General features: G+C 47.1%; 1 pseudogene; it reads left to right on the forward strand.

Moving 5' to 3' along the window:
* The first annotated feature begins 10,405 nt into the window (after positions 1-10,405).
* LOC115514081 lies at positions 10,406-13,869 on the forward strand (annotated as a pseudogene).
* The last annotated feature ends 1,935 nt before the right edge of the window (positions 13,870-15,804 follow it).

Consider the following 15,804-nt stretch of genomic DNA (forward strand, 5'->3'; position numbering starts at 1 on the left):
GGGGCACCCCTCGGGCACACAGTCAGTCTCAGGAGGCCCCTGAGATGAACAGGAAGAGCCAAGCCTCTGGTATTTACCAGAACAGCCCATCTGGATTGGTTCAAACAATCCTACCCGGTTGGCTGAGACACGTTCTGGAGCTTTCTAAAGCTTCCCTTTCCCAATCGCCTTTGCTGCGCCCTCAGTTTGGTGTCTGAGCTTGGAATCTGTTGTGTTTTGTCCACGTTTGTGCCTTAACGTTTTCACCCCTGTCTTTGGACATCCTCGCGATTTCCTAGCATGCGGGTGAAAATGGCAGTGCGGCTGCCCTGGAGGGGAAGAGGGGGAACCTTGGAGAAAATCTCATGGCCTGGGGTGTCCCCAGGGCACGGTCCTGTGGGTGAGGCCGGCTGCCTCCCCAGCCCCCAGCCTCCTCCCTACACCCTTCCATCTGCCCCATCCTCCTTTCCCAACACCCTCGTGCACATCTCTCCAGAGCTCTCCCTTCCCAGATGCAGACCACCTCTCCTGAAAACTCAAAACCTATCAAATACATCAAGTATAGGAAAATCGTTCTCATAAAATGTCAAGTTTTGTGTTTTCGGACTATGTGCGATCCGTTTTCTAGATCTCCTCTGTTAAAAAGTAAACTGAGGCCTCTTGGGGCGCTTGGGTGGCTCAGTGGGTTAAGCATCTGACTCAGCTCAGGTCATAATCTCACAGCTCGTGGGTTCCAGGCCTGTGTGAGGCTCTGTGCTGATGGCTCAGAACCTGGAGCCTACTTTGGATTCTGTGTGTCTCTCTCTGCCCCTTCCCCGCTCATGCTCTGTCTCTGTCTCTCTCAAAAATAAATAAACATTAAAAAATTAAAAAAAAAAGTAAACTGAGGCCTCTTAAAAATGTTACAAATTTATTTGAGCAAAACTGGATTGAAATCAGGCAGCACACAGTCTCCCAGCAGATAGCAGGGAGTGCCAGGGAGCTGTAGGAAATGAAAGACTTAACCAGGCAGAACGGTGCAGAAATGAGGAAGTAATTCCAGGCAAGAAAGCAGGTGGCTTATGACAAGGCCACCTTCCTTTGGGGAAGGGACTGCAGGGGCCTACCAGGCAGATTTTGTCACCAGTGCTGACCAGGGAATCCTGATTGTCTGGTCGAAGCTCCCATTTCTGGGAGAGCTAACACTGTCATTGATTGTTTCGGTTTGGTGAGCTGGGGCTTAGAAGTGACTCCATATTTGGGGTCTGGAGTCTTGTTTTAATAATCCCTCCTACATTTTTAAAAAAATGTTTATTTATTTTTGACAGAGAGACAGAATGAGAGAGAGCAAAGCAGGGGAAGGGCAGAGAGAAAAGGAGACAGAATCTGAAGCAGGCTCCAGGCTCTGAGCTGTCAGCATGGAGATCATGACCTGAGCCCAAATCTGAGGCTTAACCGACCAAGCCACCCAGGCTCCCCCTCCCCTTCACTCTTGATGTTGCAGATTCTGCTACTGAACCAGTAGCTGCCCAGCAAAAACCCCTTGAGCCTCTGGCCACAGACAGTCTTGATTATCTTTTAACTGAGTAAGGAGGTGTGTGCTGAGGCATTGGAAATCAAGTGGAAGGTTTGTGCCGGGCAGAATGACAGGATTGCCAGCATCGCATTGTGGAGAATCCAACAGACATTGGAGGTTAGATTATCCCCCTCAGCAATGGCCCGAGATATGTGGCCAGTGGCATTATCCGGTATTTACAAATGACCAGATGGCAGGGGGAGCCTTCCTCAATTGGGAATACGCACCCAAGTTTCGACACCTGGTGGCTTGGCAGTGGGGTCCGTGGTCAAGAGTACTCAGCAGGGTCCTTTTGCTGAATCTTGCTCTTGCAAGAACGTCAGAGTAAAACAACGGTCTGTAAACAGCAAAAGTTAAAAATGCCCATGGTCAGGGGTGCCTGGGTGGCTCTGTCAGTTGGGCTCCCGGCTTCAGCTCGGGTCATGATCTTGTGGTTCACGAGTTTGAGCCCCACACCAGGCTCTGTGCTGACAGCTTGGAGCCTGGAGCCTGCTTCAGATTCTGTGTCTCCCTCTCTCTCTGCCCCTCCCCAGCTCACACTCTGTCTCTCTCTCCCTCAAAAATAAATCAAAACACTTTAAAAAATGCCCATGCTCAAACATTTGGTGAGTGTTCTTTTGATAAGGAAGTGTAGATGTTTCTGTGGCATACAATTTAAGGTGCTAGCTGGACAAGGAGAGTATCAACAGATTTCTATGTACTTTGAGCATTTCATGGTATATTAGTAACATACACCCACACATACAACTTAAGGTTTACCATGATGTGTTTGAAGGTGCTTGCTGCATGATTTGTATACCATAATTGCATATCAAATCAAGCTAACTGGTCTGACGTCTTTCTTTAACAAGGTGAGACACACGTCCTTTGAGATATTCCAGGATCCCTCCGGGAAATGTCAAAGTTATTTTGAGGTCAAAAGGCTCCAGGGGCGCCTGGGTGGCTCAGTCAGTTAAGCCACCAACTTCAGCTCAGGTAATGATCTCACAGTCAATGGATTTGAGCCCCACGTCGGGCTCTGTGCTGACAGCTCAGAGCCTGGACCATGTCTCCCTCCCTCTGTCCCTCCCCTGATCATGCTGTGTCTCCCTCTCTCTCAAAAATAAACATATATATATATATATATATATATATATATATATATTTTTTTTTTTTTTTTTAAGTTTAAAGACAACACGGGGAGCCTATGTGGCTCGTCAGTTAAGTGTCCGACTTCATTCAGCTCAGGTCATGATCTCACGGTCCATGGATTTGAGCCCCACGTCAGACTCTATCCTGATGGTTCAGAGCCTGGAGCCCACTTCAGATTCTGTGTCTCCCTCTCTCTCTGTCCTTCCCCTGCTCATTCTCTCTCTCTCTCTCTCTCAAAAATAAACATTTAAAAAAAAATTTAAGGCTCCATTTAGAATTTGATTTGGGGAAAATGTCAGGTTTGGACATTTGATTAAATAGGATCACAGATTATTATGAAATAATGCTTACTCATCTACTCGACCAAAGTGGCAATTGGAGATATTAAAGGCCCGACCCTGTTTAGCTTCCAAGATCAGATGAGATCAGGCGCATTCAGGGTGGTATGGCGTAAGATGAGAAAACTGGATTTTCTTACATAATCAAAGACCTGTTAAAGACAACGTGAAACACAGTAAGGTATTTTAGTAGGACACAAAATCTTTGCTGTCCGTGCAGATTACTTAAATGTTAAAAAAAATCCTGGTTATAATTTCTTATTTTTTTAAGTTTAGTTATTTATTTGAGACAGAGAGAATGAGCAGAGGAGGGGAAGAGAGAGAGAGGGATAGAGGATCTGAAGTGGGCTCTGAGCTGTCAGCACAGAGCCCTTCATGGGGCTCAAACTCACAAACCATGAGATGGTGACCTGAGCCAAAGTTGGATGCTTTACTGACTGAGCCACTCAGGTGCCCCTGAAAATGTGTCTTTGATTTGGTGTCTGACATCTGTCCTCTGTGAGGTTTTTTTTTTAATTTTTTAATTTTATTTATTATTATTATTTTTTCTTGAGAGACAGACATGAGCGGGGGAGGGGCAGAGAGAAAGAGGGAGACACAGAATCTGAAGCAGGCTCCAGGATCTGAACTGTCAGCACAGAGGCCGATGTGGGGCTCAAACCCACAAAAGAAAGATCATGACCTGAGATGAAGTCAGCCCCTTACCCAAGAGCCACCCAGGTGCCCCTCCAAAATCCTGATCTTTTACGGTATCTGCAAGCATCATGAAATGGATACAGGACATTTGGGGAATGGTAAAGACAGGTGGACCTTGAATTGTTTCTAGAGCTGCATTTCTGCTTTTGCAAAGCAAAATCCCTTATGGGATAAGGACAGGGGCTTTTAATTCCCCCAAAGAATCATAGTAGAGCCTAAGTGATATCAAGGCGCTGATGCAGACATCCAGCCATATTACACTCAATTTGCTTCGTGATATCAGGAACATTTCCAACTACAATGGAAAGCAAAAGATTCCTATGTTCTAGGTTTACAGCTGTGTGTCTTTGGAATATTTCAGTATGTGCTTCAGCACAAAAGGCTTCAGAATGTTTTCCTTTATCTCTGTGTACATAGCTTTATTTTAACTTAGGAGAGGAGGCCTAAAAATAAGTTTCTAGCAGACTCTGAATATCAGCTTCCAGTTTGGCCAACCTGTGATGATAGAGCCATGTTTAAAAAAAAATCCTTTTAGGGGAGCCTGGGTGGCTCAATTAGTTAAGCATCCTATTTCGGCTCAGGTCATGATCATGTAGTTCATGGATTTGAGCCCCATGTCAGGCTTTGTGCTGACAGCTCAGAGCCTGGAGCCTGCTTCGGATTCTGTGTCTCCCTCTCTCTCTGCCCCTCCCCTGCTCATGCTCTGTGTCTCTCTCTCTCAAAAATAAATACACATTACAAAAAATTTTTAATAAAAAAAAAACAAAGATCTAATTTTTAAAAATGTTTTTCTCCTGCCAGTCCGAATTTGGAAAGAAAGGGACAACGTGAGATTTTACCTTCCTCTCTCCATCAGGCACCATAGATGGAGATCTGCTAAGACTTCTCACCCTTTGCCAGCTCCTGCTTTTACTCCCAGGACATCATCTGCAGGTTCTGGAGTGAGCCTGGTGTCCCAGCAGGTCTCATCTTGGTCACCAGAAACTGTAAAGGAGGAAAAACAATTTTCTGTCGAGCCTTTATGGTGACTACTTGGCTGAGCCCCCTTTTTCTCTGGGACACCTCTTCATCTAGGTTAAAAGTTCTCCACTGTGGCCACTGTGTCTCAGGATTATCTTTGGACATCCAGATGGCTAATAGACACATGAAAAGATGCTCAACATCACTCATCATCAAGGAAATATAAATCAAAACCAGGATGAGGTACCTCCTCACATCTATCAGAATGGCCAAAACTAACAACTCAAGAAACAACAGATGTTGGCGAGGGTGTGGAGAAAGGGTAACCTTCTTGCACTGCTGGTGGGAATGCAAACTTGTGCAGCCACTCTGGAAAACAGTATGGAGGTTCCTCAAAAAGTTAAAAATAGGGGCGCCTGGGTGGCGCAGTCGGTTAAGCGTCCGACTTCAGCCAGGTCACGATCTCGCGGTCCGTGAGTTCGAGCCCCGCGTCAGGCTCTGGGCTGATGGCTCAGAGCCTGGAGCCTGTTTCCCATTCTGTGTCTCCCTCTCTCTCTGCCCCTCGCCCGTTCATGCTCTGTTTCTCTCTGTCCCAAAAATAAATAAACGTTGAAAAAAAAATTAAAAAAAAAAAAGTTAAAAATAGACCTACCCTATGACCCAGCAATTACACTACTAGGTATTTACCCAAAGGATAAAAAAAAATGCTGATTCAAAGGGACACATACACCCCAATGTTTATAGCAGCACTATCAACAATAGCCAAATTATTGAAAGAGCCCAAATGTCTGTCAACTGATGATGGACAAAGAGGATCTCTTTTGCACTGCTAGTGGGAATGCAAACTGGTGCAACCACTCTGGAAAACAGTATGGAGGTTCCTCAAAAAAACTAAAAATAGGACTACCCTATGACCCAGCAATTGCACTACTAGGTATTTATCCAAGGGAAACAGGTGTGCTGTTTCAAAGGGGTACATGCACCCCAATGTTTATAGCAGTGCTATCAACAATAGCCAAATTATGGAAAGAGCCCAAATGTCCATCAACTGATGATGGATAAAGAGGATGTGGTATATACATGCATTGGAATAGTACTCGGTGATGAAAACAAAATGAAATATTGCCATTTGCAACAACATGAATGGAGCTAGAGTGTATTATGTGCTAAGTGAAATAAGTCAGTCAGAGAAAGAAAATACCATACGATTTAAGTCATATGTGGAATTTAAGAAACAAAGCAAATGAGCAAAGGGAAAATAAGAGAGAGAGAGGCAAAACAAGAAACTGACTCTTAACTATAAAGAACACACTGATGGTTACCAGAAGGGAGATGGGTCGGGGGTGTATTAAATGGGAGATAGGGATGAAGGAGTACACCTGTTGTGATGAGCACTGGGAGTTGTTGAATCAATTCTACACTTGCAACTCATATTACACTGTATGTTAACTAACTGGAATTAAAATTAAAACTTAAAAGGAAAAAGATTATCTCTGGTAATGTTAAACTGCTTGTTCAGCCTTTAAACAAAATCCGATTTACCTGAGGCCTCACATAGGACCCAATCCAACCCAAGACCTAGCCCAGTTTCTAAGTCAGACCCAGTCTGACTTCAGCCGATTTCCAGTCTGGAAAGAGACATGCTCTGATAAAGTCTGAAAGCTCATAACACAGGAGGACCAGGACCAACCAGGACTTACCCATGACCACTGGAGGCGGCAAGACAGCCATGGGCTCAGAGGGGCTCAGCAGGTGCCTGTGCCTGGTTCCCAGTTGCTCTGGGACTGACAGGGGTTTCCCTGAGGTCCCACTTCTGATACCAGCACTGCTGAAAGAGAAACTGAGGTATATTGAAAATTGTGAGAGTGTATTTCAGCAAAGACTGATTTGAATCAGGCAGCACCCAGTCTTGCAGATAAGAAGGCGTTCGGAGGAGCCAAAAATGAAAGACTTCTATAGGCAGAAAGGGGGGAAGCAAGGAAGTCATACGGGGCCAAAGGTGGGTGATTATTGCAAGGTCACTTTCCTTTAGGGAGGGGACAGCAGGGACCTATCAGTCAGATTAGTGGGACAGGGTGATTCCTGATTGTTTCATTTTAAGTTTATTTATTTATTTTGAGAGAGAGAGAGAGAGAGAGAGAGAGAGCAGAGAATCCCGAGCAGGCTTCTCGCTGTCAGTGCAGAGCCCAACACGGGGCTCGAACCCACAAATTGTGAGATCATGACATGAGCCAAAGTTGGACACTTAACCTACATTTTTACCAGGTGCCCCAACATTTTTACTTTTTTTTTTTTTAGTTTATTTTTGAGAGAGAGCGTGAGCAGGGGCTGAGCAGAGAGAGAGGGATACAGAGGATATGAGCCAGGCTCCATGCTGTCAGCACTGAGCCCCCATCGGGGTTTGAGCTCAGGAACCGGTTGAGATCACAACCTGAGCCAAAGTCAGACACTCAACCCATGGAGCCACCCAGGCTCCCCACACGATTTTTGCATATCTGTATGTAGACGGGAAGTAATAGAAATATACTATATACACATGAGGACGGGAGCTCACTCTCGTGGAGGAACAAGTAACCAGAAAGGCCTGTGTGGCCTCCAGAGCATTTTGTCCCCTGACCCCAGCCCCTGGGGGCACCCGAAACCTGTCCTAGGTGGGGAATGGGTAGCTGTGCAGCTCAGGGGCTGAGGGACCAGCACATCTGGCCTTTGTGTCTGCGTGTCTGTGTGGGCACTGAGATGGCAATGATCCATCCCACAAGCTGCTCACCCAACACCAGATTCAGTTCCCTGACCCACCCCCCCACCTCCCCTCCACCGTGGTCTCCAGCCTTTCATTCCCACCTGGAGCTGGGATTTGACTGAAGACCCCCTCTCTCCTGCCTGCTGAAACAACATGGAAATGAGCACAGGAAGAAAAGGACGGGCCCAGCCTGGAAGCAACCCCAAAACCTTGCATGGGTGCAGGGTTAACACCTGTCTCCTCCAGGGTCTTGTACGCAAGGCCGGCCACAGGAGCCCCAGCACCCCCGCCACGGCCTTTGTCTCAGGTGCACGCTGGAGGCTGTCTCCAGGACAAAGGCTGGCCAAGCTGCCTTCCTTCTTTGCTTTGTGAACCTGCAAAGCGTGCAAGGAGGTTTACCTCTTCTCTGCAGAGCTCCAGTGTGCATGCACTGTCACTGCAGGCACCCACCTACCTGCAGCTCCCAGCCCCAACCATTATGGTCTGGCACCCTTCCTGCATCTGCAGGGTGCTGCCTCCCCGCAGAGCCCTCCCCCCACCCCACACCCCTGCAGGATCCATAAGCAGCAAGTGCTGCTGTAGCTGTTGGGGGCGGGGGGCTTGCAACATTTCATCTACAGCAATGCTCATTGGTGGGAATGTGTAAGACACCAGGCTGGGGTGGGGCAAAAACACTGCACAGCATCTTTATCCCAGCAGAGAAAAAGGATGGTGTCCGTGGTGGGCACAGGAATTCAGGATGATGAAATGTGCTCCTTTCACTGACTCCATCATTTGTTCCACATAGTTAAGGAATTGCTACCAGCACCAGGCACTGTGCACTGAAACCTTTAAGAAAAAAAAAATGTTTTTATTTTTTATTTTTTTATCATCCGACACCCTTTTTAAATTATTCTTCTAGAGGCGCCTGGGTGGCTCAGTTGGATAAGCATCCAACTCTTGATGTTAGTTTAGGTTGTGATCTCATGGTTGGTGAGATTGAGCCCTGCATTCAGACTGTGCTCTGGGTGTGGAGTCAGCTTGGGATTCTCTCTCTCTCCCTCTGACCCTCCCATGCTCCCAAGTGCTCACTCCCTCTCTCAAAAAAAAGACAGGTCCAGGGCGCCTGGGTGGCTCAGTCGGTTGAGTGTCCAACTTCAGCCCAAGTCATGATCTTACAGTGTGTGGGCTCGAGCCCCGCGTCAGGCTCTGTGCTGACAGCTCAGAGCCTAGAATCTGCTTCAGATTCTGTGTCTCATTCCCTCTCTGCCCCTCCCCCACTTGTGCTCTGTCTCTCTCTGTCTCTCAAAAATAAATAAAATAAAAAAAAAAAAAAAAAAAAAAAAAGACAGGTCCTCCCCCAAAAAAAGACCCTAACTGCCATCAATCCCCTCCTGGGGTTTCATCACAGGAGGGAAGAAAGAAGTCCACGCCACAACCAGACAAACGTTGTCACAGACTATCACACCTGCTATCTATTCTCCAAAAGGCCCACTCATCTTTCCTAAACACCATTCACTGTCCCCCTCAGAGGCCCACAGCCCCCTCCCCTGCTCCAATTCAGATGGTATATAAGCTCTCAAGGGGCACCTGGGTGGCTCAGTCGGTTGAGTGTCCAGCTTCAGCTCAGGTCATGATCTCACAGTTTGTGGATTTGAGCCCCACATTGGGTTCTGTGCTGAACATTTGCTCAGAGCCTGGAGCCTGTTTCAGATTCTGTGTCTCTCTCTTGCTCTCTGCCCCTCCTCTGCTCGTGTGTGCGTGCTCTCTCTAAGATAATAAACATTAAAAAAAAAATGGTATATAAGCTCTCCAATCTCACCGCTTTGGGAGATAGTCACCCTTTTCTCCTGGGAGGCCCCCATGCATGTAATAATAAAAATTAATAAATTCATACACCTTTTCTCCTGTCAATCTGCCTGTTGTCGGTTCACTTCCCAGAACCAGCTATCAAAGCCAGGAGGGTGGAGTGAAAGCATTTCCTCCCCAACATTATAAATGTGTTAGAGCTTCAATATCCACCAGAAGTGAGCCTCACTGAGACAGAAAGACCTTCTCCAAACAGTGAGTTTCAAGACTATGTCAGAGAAGTCTGTGCTCATGAAATCTGCAGGCAAAAGGAAAGAGATTCTTGCTTGGAGTGCACCTCGTGTGCAAGATCGGGCTTCTGACATCTCCCACTGGTGCTGGGAAGCAAGACTAATCATTTTTATACTCATTAACTCCCACAGAAAAAAAATAATGATGGCTACAAAAGTGGTTTGGGGTAATGATCCAGAAACAAGCCTTTTTTTCTATTTCTTTAAGGCACCTTGTATTCAAAGGCTTTATTCTTTTAATGGAGTCAGCGATTGTAGAATTCAGTACAATTTCATCTACAATACTTTCATCTTTCCAGGAGAGACCAATTATAAGATTTTGGACTTTTGTTTGTCAGAAACTGAAACACAGAGTGATGCATTGGTGTTTTCCTATTTTTCTTCTACACACCACATCATAAGTAGTGTCCCTTCTTCAAAATTGAGTGCAATTCACTATCCAAATATTTAAAATTTCTTGGCACCAATCAGCTTGATTTTCAGGGTCAGCTCCTGCCTCCCACATGTTTAACTCGGGACATATTTTCTTCAGTCTTTTGCTACCCATCCATAAAATGGAGTTGATAATAGTGCATACCAGGAAAGGGTCTTATCAGCACTAATGTGAATTATGTATTAAATGGTTACCTAGATGATAATGAGCTCTATAGAAATGTTCATTAAATCAACTCCATTTTTTAAGGTAAATAGATAAAATGGTCAATGCTGAGTATATCCAAAGCAGCTCAAGGCACCCACAATCTCAAGAGGCCCATGGATCTCACAGGACATGTGTGAACACACAAGACATGTTTGTACAGACATATTTGCACATAGAGGGCATTTGTGTGGGTATCTTGAAAGCATCTTGCTGACTTTTCTGAAGCTGTGATCCATTTTGTCTGTTGGGGGCACCATTAAGTTTCCTGGCCTCTGGATAATGCTCTGGATGGTTACAGTGGCCAGGTAAGTGACACCCAGACCAGACCTTAGACCTTCTCAAAGTGTGATATGCATCTGAGTCTGTTTAAAATACATCTGGTGCACCTGGGTGGCTCAATCGGTTAAGTGTCCAACTCTTTTTTTTAAATGTTTATTTATTTTGGGGAGACAGAGCATGAGCGGGGGAGGGATAGAGAGAGAGGGAAACACAGAATCCGAAGTAGGCTCCAGGCTCTGACCTGTCAGCACAGAGCCCAGTGCAGGGCTCAAACCCACAAACTGTGAGATCATGACTGGAGCCAAAGTCAGACACTTGACTGACTGAGCCACTCAGGTACCCAAGAGTCCAATTTTTGACTTGAGTTCAGGTCATGCTCTCACCATTCTTGAGATTGAACCCCACATCGGGCTCTGTGCTGACAGTGTGGAGCCTGCTTGGGAGTCTGTCTCCCTCTTCTCTCTGCCTCTTCCCCACTTGCTCTCTCTCTCTCTCTCTCTCTCTCTCTCAAAATAAATAAAAATAAACTTAAAAAAAAAAAAAGAAAAAGCGGGGCCTGGGTGGCTCAGTCGGTTGAGCATCCGACTTCGGCTCAGGTCATGATCTTGCAGTTTGTGAGTTCAGGCCCCGCGTCGGGCTCTGTGTTGACAGCTCAGAGCCTGGAGCCTGTTTCCCATTCTGTGTCTCCCTCTCTCTCTGCCCCTCCCCCGTTCATGCTCTGTCTGTCTCTCTCTGTCAAAAATAAACATTAAAAATTTTTAAAAAAAGAAAAAAATACAACTTTTGAGTCAATACCTTTGAAATGGGGCCCAGGATTCTGCATTTCTATTTTTTCTTATGTTTATTTATTTATTTTGAGAGAGAGAGAGAGAGAGAGAGAGAGAGAGAGAGAGAGAGAGACTGCACAGGGTAGGAGCAAAGATTGGAAGAGAATCCCAAGTAGGTTCCATGCTCAGTGTGGCCCAACACAGGTCTCAATCTCAAGACCATGAAATCATGACCTGAGCCCAAATCAAGAGTCAGACTCTCAACCCACTGAGCCACCCAGGCACCCCAAGAGTCTGCATTTCTGAGCTTCCCAGGTGTGATGCTCAAGTAAGTAAATTCTTAACACCTTATATTTCCACCTTGGCATTTAACATATAGGAGACCTTAACTCATGTCTATAGGAGTTAATTTAATGGGGGAGGCAACTCAGGGACTGATAACTTCTGGTGAAAACAAGACAACATATCCAAAATGGAGTGCCTCATGCTAAGTGCCATGTCATGGAACCAAGACTGAATTTATTGCAAGTGTCAGCTGTCCCAGAAGTGGAGCATTAAGCTCCAGTGAATCAGGAATCCCCTGATTGTGGGAGGCCGGGCCCTGGTGCCAGGCTGAGACCGGGTCGAGCAACGGTTCCCTGCTGACTCAGCCAACCCAGTGGTTCCCCCTCCCATTCCCCCATTTTCAAGGGCATACGAAAGCCTTGTCAAAGCTGACAAAGTTAATTCCTGAAGCCTGTGGTCTGTGGGTGTTGGCAGTAATGTTACCTCCCCTTTATCTACCCCGAGTCAAATAGAAACAAACATGGGAACTGTGTTTTGCTAGCAATCTTGTCAACAAGGTCTTGCTGTGACCCGTTTAGAAAATTCACAAGGAACACAGAACTAAATGTTTTGGTTGGCAGCGATTATGTGAAACCTGTTTATTCTTAGAATGGCCTGACCCTTATGAGTCTTGATATAAAAGATTGTGTACAGCAACAATAAAGCCGTCACTTGGGCCATCAGCCCAGGGGACCCTCCTGTTCCCAAACTGTCTTCTCTTCTCTCTTTTTTTCCTTACATTCCCCTACCCTCAGGACCCTGATCTCGGTGTTTGTTGCGCCGGTCACAACACTGATCAGCACTAGTGAGGTAATCAGTCTGATAGGCCTCTTCCATTCTCTAAAAGAAAGTGACCTCGCAATAATGCTATTTTTCCTTTCCTGTGACTTCTTGTTCCCTCTCTGTTCTGCCGATACAAGTCTTTCATTTTGTACGGCTCCATGGAAATCTTCTCTATCTGTTAAATTGGATGTTGCCTGATTCTAAGCAACTTTTGTTCAATAGATTCCTAATATTTTTGGTAGGCCTCAGTTTAGCCTGTAACAATTCTATAAGCCTGTGTTCTGATGCGTTCACAGACAAGATGAGACCCTAGATACGGAGTACCTAGCACGCAGCGATCACTTCAAAAGAAATTAGTCAGCACTGAAATCAAAGGACTGTTTCCCCGGAAGCCCCTTCATCAGTCCTTCCACTTGCAAGTCTGCCCTGTTGCTACACCTCCAATGTGAGTGCCTTCACAGATTTTCAGTGTTCAGCCGTTTGGATTTACGCCTGAATTCTGACATTGGCCTTTTGTTGGGGGAATGATGGGAAATAAATAGTTAAGTTATTCCCATTCCCCTTTGCTGAATAAGCATCAGCTTGTCCTCCCTAGCTTTGGGCCTCAGAAACGTGTTTACCCCTTGCCCGGAGAAGATGGAGATGCAGCGTTAAACCGACTCTTATTTCCTTATTTATTATTGTTGTTGTTATTGTTTATGTTTATTTTTATTATTATTATTTACCCCATCCAGAACCGGTGACCACACAAAGGCCCCTCCTCTCCTGGTTTGAACAAAGATGCTCAACCTGACTCCCAGCGCGAGGCACCTGCGTCTTCGGATTGGTGGGATTGCCATCCAATAGGAAATAAGAGCCAGCATCTGCTATTTACATAAACTCCTAGCGGTCCCAGAGGCTCACAGCCTGCCGTCCAATCAGATTCCCGCGACTTGGAGGCTTCATTTGAATATGGACACAATAAATAGCGCTGCCTGGGCTCGCCGCACTCATCTCGGTTCCTGCGACTGCACCGCCGGTTCCGGTACCCTGTCCGCGGCCCCTTGCCCCTTCGCCCGCACACTCGCGCCCCAGCTACCTCCACTCTAGCCGCCTCCTGGCGTTCCTGCGTACCCCGCCAGCCCCGAGCCCGCGTCCCTGTGACGCCCCCGCCGCCCCCACCCGGGCATCCGCGCCCGCTTGGAGCCCCTGTGCCCGCGCTGCCTGAGCCCCGGAGTCCCCACCGCCTCGTTGCCCCACCCCCACCCCTGCGCTGCCCAGCCAAGCCGGATCCTTCCCACTCCGCCCAAGAAGGGCTCCAAGAAGGCCGTCACCAAAGCGCAGAAGAAAGAGCAGCCGCAAGGAGAGCTACTCCATCTACATGTACAAGGTGCTGAAGCAGGTGCACCCCAACACCGGCATCTCGTCTAAGATCATGGGCATCATGAACTCGTTTGTCAACGACATCTTCGAGCACATCGCCAGCGAGGCCCCTGCCTCGACCATCACGTCCTGCGAGGTGCAGACCGCGCCGTGCGCCTGCTGCTGCGGGGCGAACTGGCCAAGCACGCTGTGTCTGAGGGCACCAAGGCCGTCACCAAGTACACCAGCTCCAAGTGAGGCGCGCCGGGCGCCCTGGAACCCAAAGGCTATTTTCAGAGCCACCTCTGTGCTCAGAAAGGAGACTGCCAGCCTCTCTGGTTGTGATGTACTGCTCCCGCAGGGTTCTGGGGGGCGCTGCAATGCGCCACGGAAAGCGAGACTGGACTTCAAAGGCGCAGACCCTGCAAAGGCGTGTTGAGTCAGCATCTACCCAGCCAGCAGCCAGAGAGGGCACGGCCTTAGCTTTAGGCAGAGACCCGGTCACCTCCAGGAAGGCCTCAGGCCAACCTCCCTACTAGCACCCCCGTGTCTCTTAATGGATTAGGTCTGCGTGCGCTGGACGGATGTGGGGTTCGATGAGGCCCTGGGTGTTGGTCTCAGTCTTGGCGGTGACGCTTGGGCTGGTCCTTCCCTCCTTTGCCTCTTGTCAAATACATGAAAGCAGTGTTCAGTTTAAGCAGCTTTTTGTGGGCACCACAGTTCCTGTTTGAAAAATCAGAACAGCGGGTGCACAGGTAGTGGCCTCCATCATCATACTCTGCTAAAATCATTCATATTAGGAGATCAGTTTATGTGGGTTTTTTTAAATTTTTAATGTTTACTTTTGAGAGAGAGAGAGAGCGTGAGCAGAGGAGGGGCAGAGAGAGAGAGGGAGACACAGAATCTGAAGCAGGATCCAGGCTCTGAGTCCCAGGCCACTCAGGGCTCCAACTCACAAGAACCATGAGATCATAACCTAGGTCAAAGTCTAGGCCCAACGGACTGAGCCACTCAGGCGCCCCTATTTTGGTTGTTTTGTTTTTTGTATATACTTTTAATGAAAGCCTTGTAAATGGTGATAGAGCCTTTTTGACAAAACGAATGGAGCACTTTAAACAGATACACACAAGTAAACCATATGCAAGGTGGATTTAATTTGCCCACTTTATTTATAACTGAAGCAGCAGGCTTGACTGTGGCCCAGGCTTCTCTCGCTCTAAAAAATACCCCAGACTACAAAAACCACCACAAGAGCATCCCAGTCTGAAAGCAAAACACTTCCCAGGATTTGGATTTCCAGTTCAGTCCCAAGAGGTGGGCAGAGGCCTTCTGATTCCTGGCCCCTAGGGGTGTCCATCTCCGGTGATGTCACGCTTTCATCAAATCTTAGCCTCCTACACTAAATTCTTTGTTTTGCGTTTGTACTTTTTTTATTAAAGAGATAGCCCTTCCCTCTCCATCTTTGGTTTACTCCATAGTAATTAGCAAATTGGACTTAAAATTTTTGGCTGAGATGAGGGGAGGAGAGAGTCTTTTCAATGCATTTTATTTTTAAAGTTTATTTTTATTTATCTTGAGAGGGAGATAGAGAGTAAGCAGGGGAGGGGCAGAGAGAGAGAGGGAGACAGAATCCTAAGCAGGCTCCACGCTGCCAGCATAGAGCCTAATGTGGGGCTCAAACTCACCGTGAGATCATGACCTGAGCCAAAGTCGAGAGTCAGAGGCTTAACGAACTCAGCCACCCAGGTGCCCCCTCTCAAATACATCTCAGGGGATACCTGCAAAATCCCTCCAGTGCTTTCCGGAGCCTTACCTTTGGCCTGTACTTTTGGTATTTCAGGCCTAGAGAAGTCTTCCATTGTGTTGATTCCTTACTCTGTGAGTCTAAGCATTTTTTTTAAATTTTTTTTTCAATGTTTATTTATTTTTGGGACAGAGAGAGACAGAGCATGAACGGGGGAGGGGCAGAGAGAGAGGGAGACACAGAATCGGAAACAGGCTCCAGGCTCTGAGCTATCAGCCCAGAGCCCGACGCGGGGCTCGAACTCACGGACCGCGAGATCATGACCTGGCTGAAGTCGGACGCTTAACCGACTGCGCCACCCAGGCGCCCCTAGTCTAAGCATTTTTAAATACTCAGTGAACCCCTTCCTTCAGCCTCCAACTTCATGCAAATAACATTTCTCTTTGTTG

The sequence above is a fragment of the Lynx canadensis genome, chromosome A1, assembly GCF_007474595.2.
Source record: "Lynx canadensis isolate LIC74 chromosome A1, mLynCan4.pri.v2, whole genome shotgun sequence".
Classification (NCBI taxonomy): Eukaryota; Metazoa; Chordata; class Mammalia; order Carnivora; family Felidae; genus Lynx; species Lynx canadensis.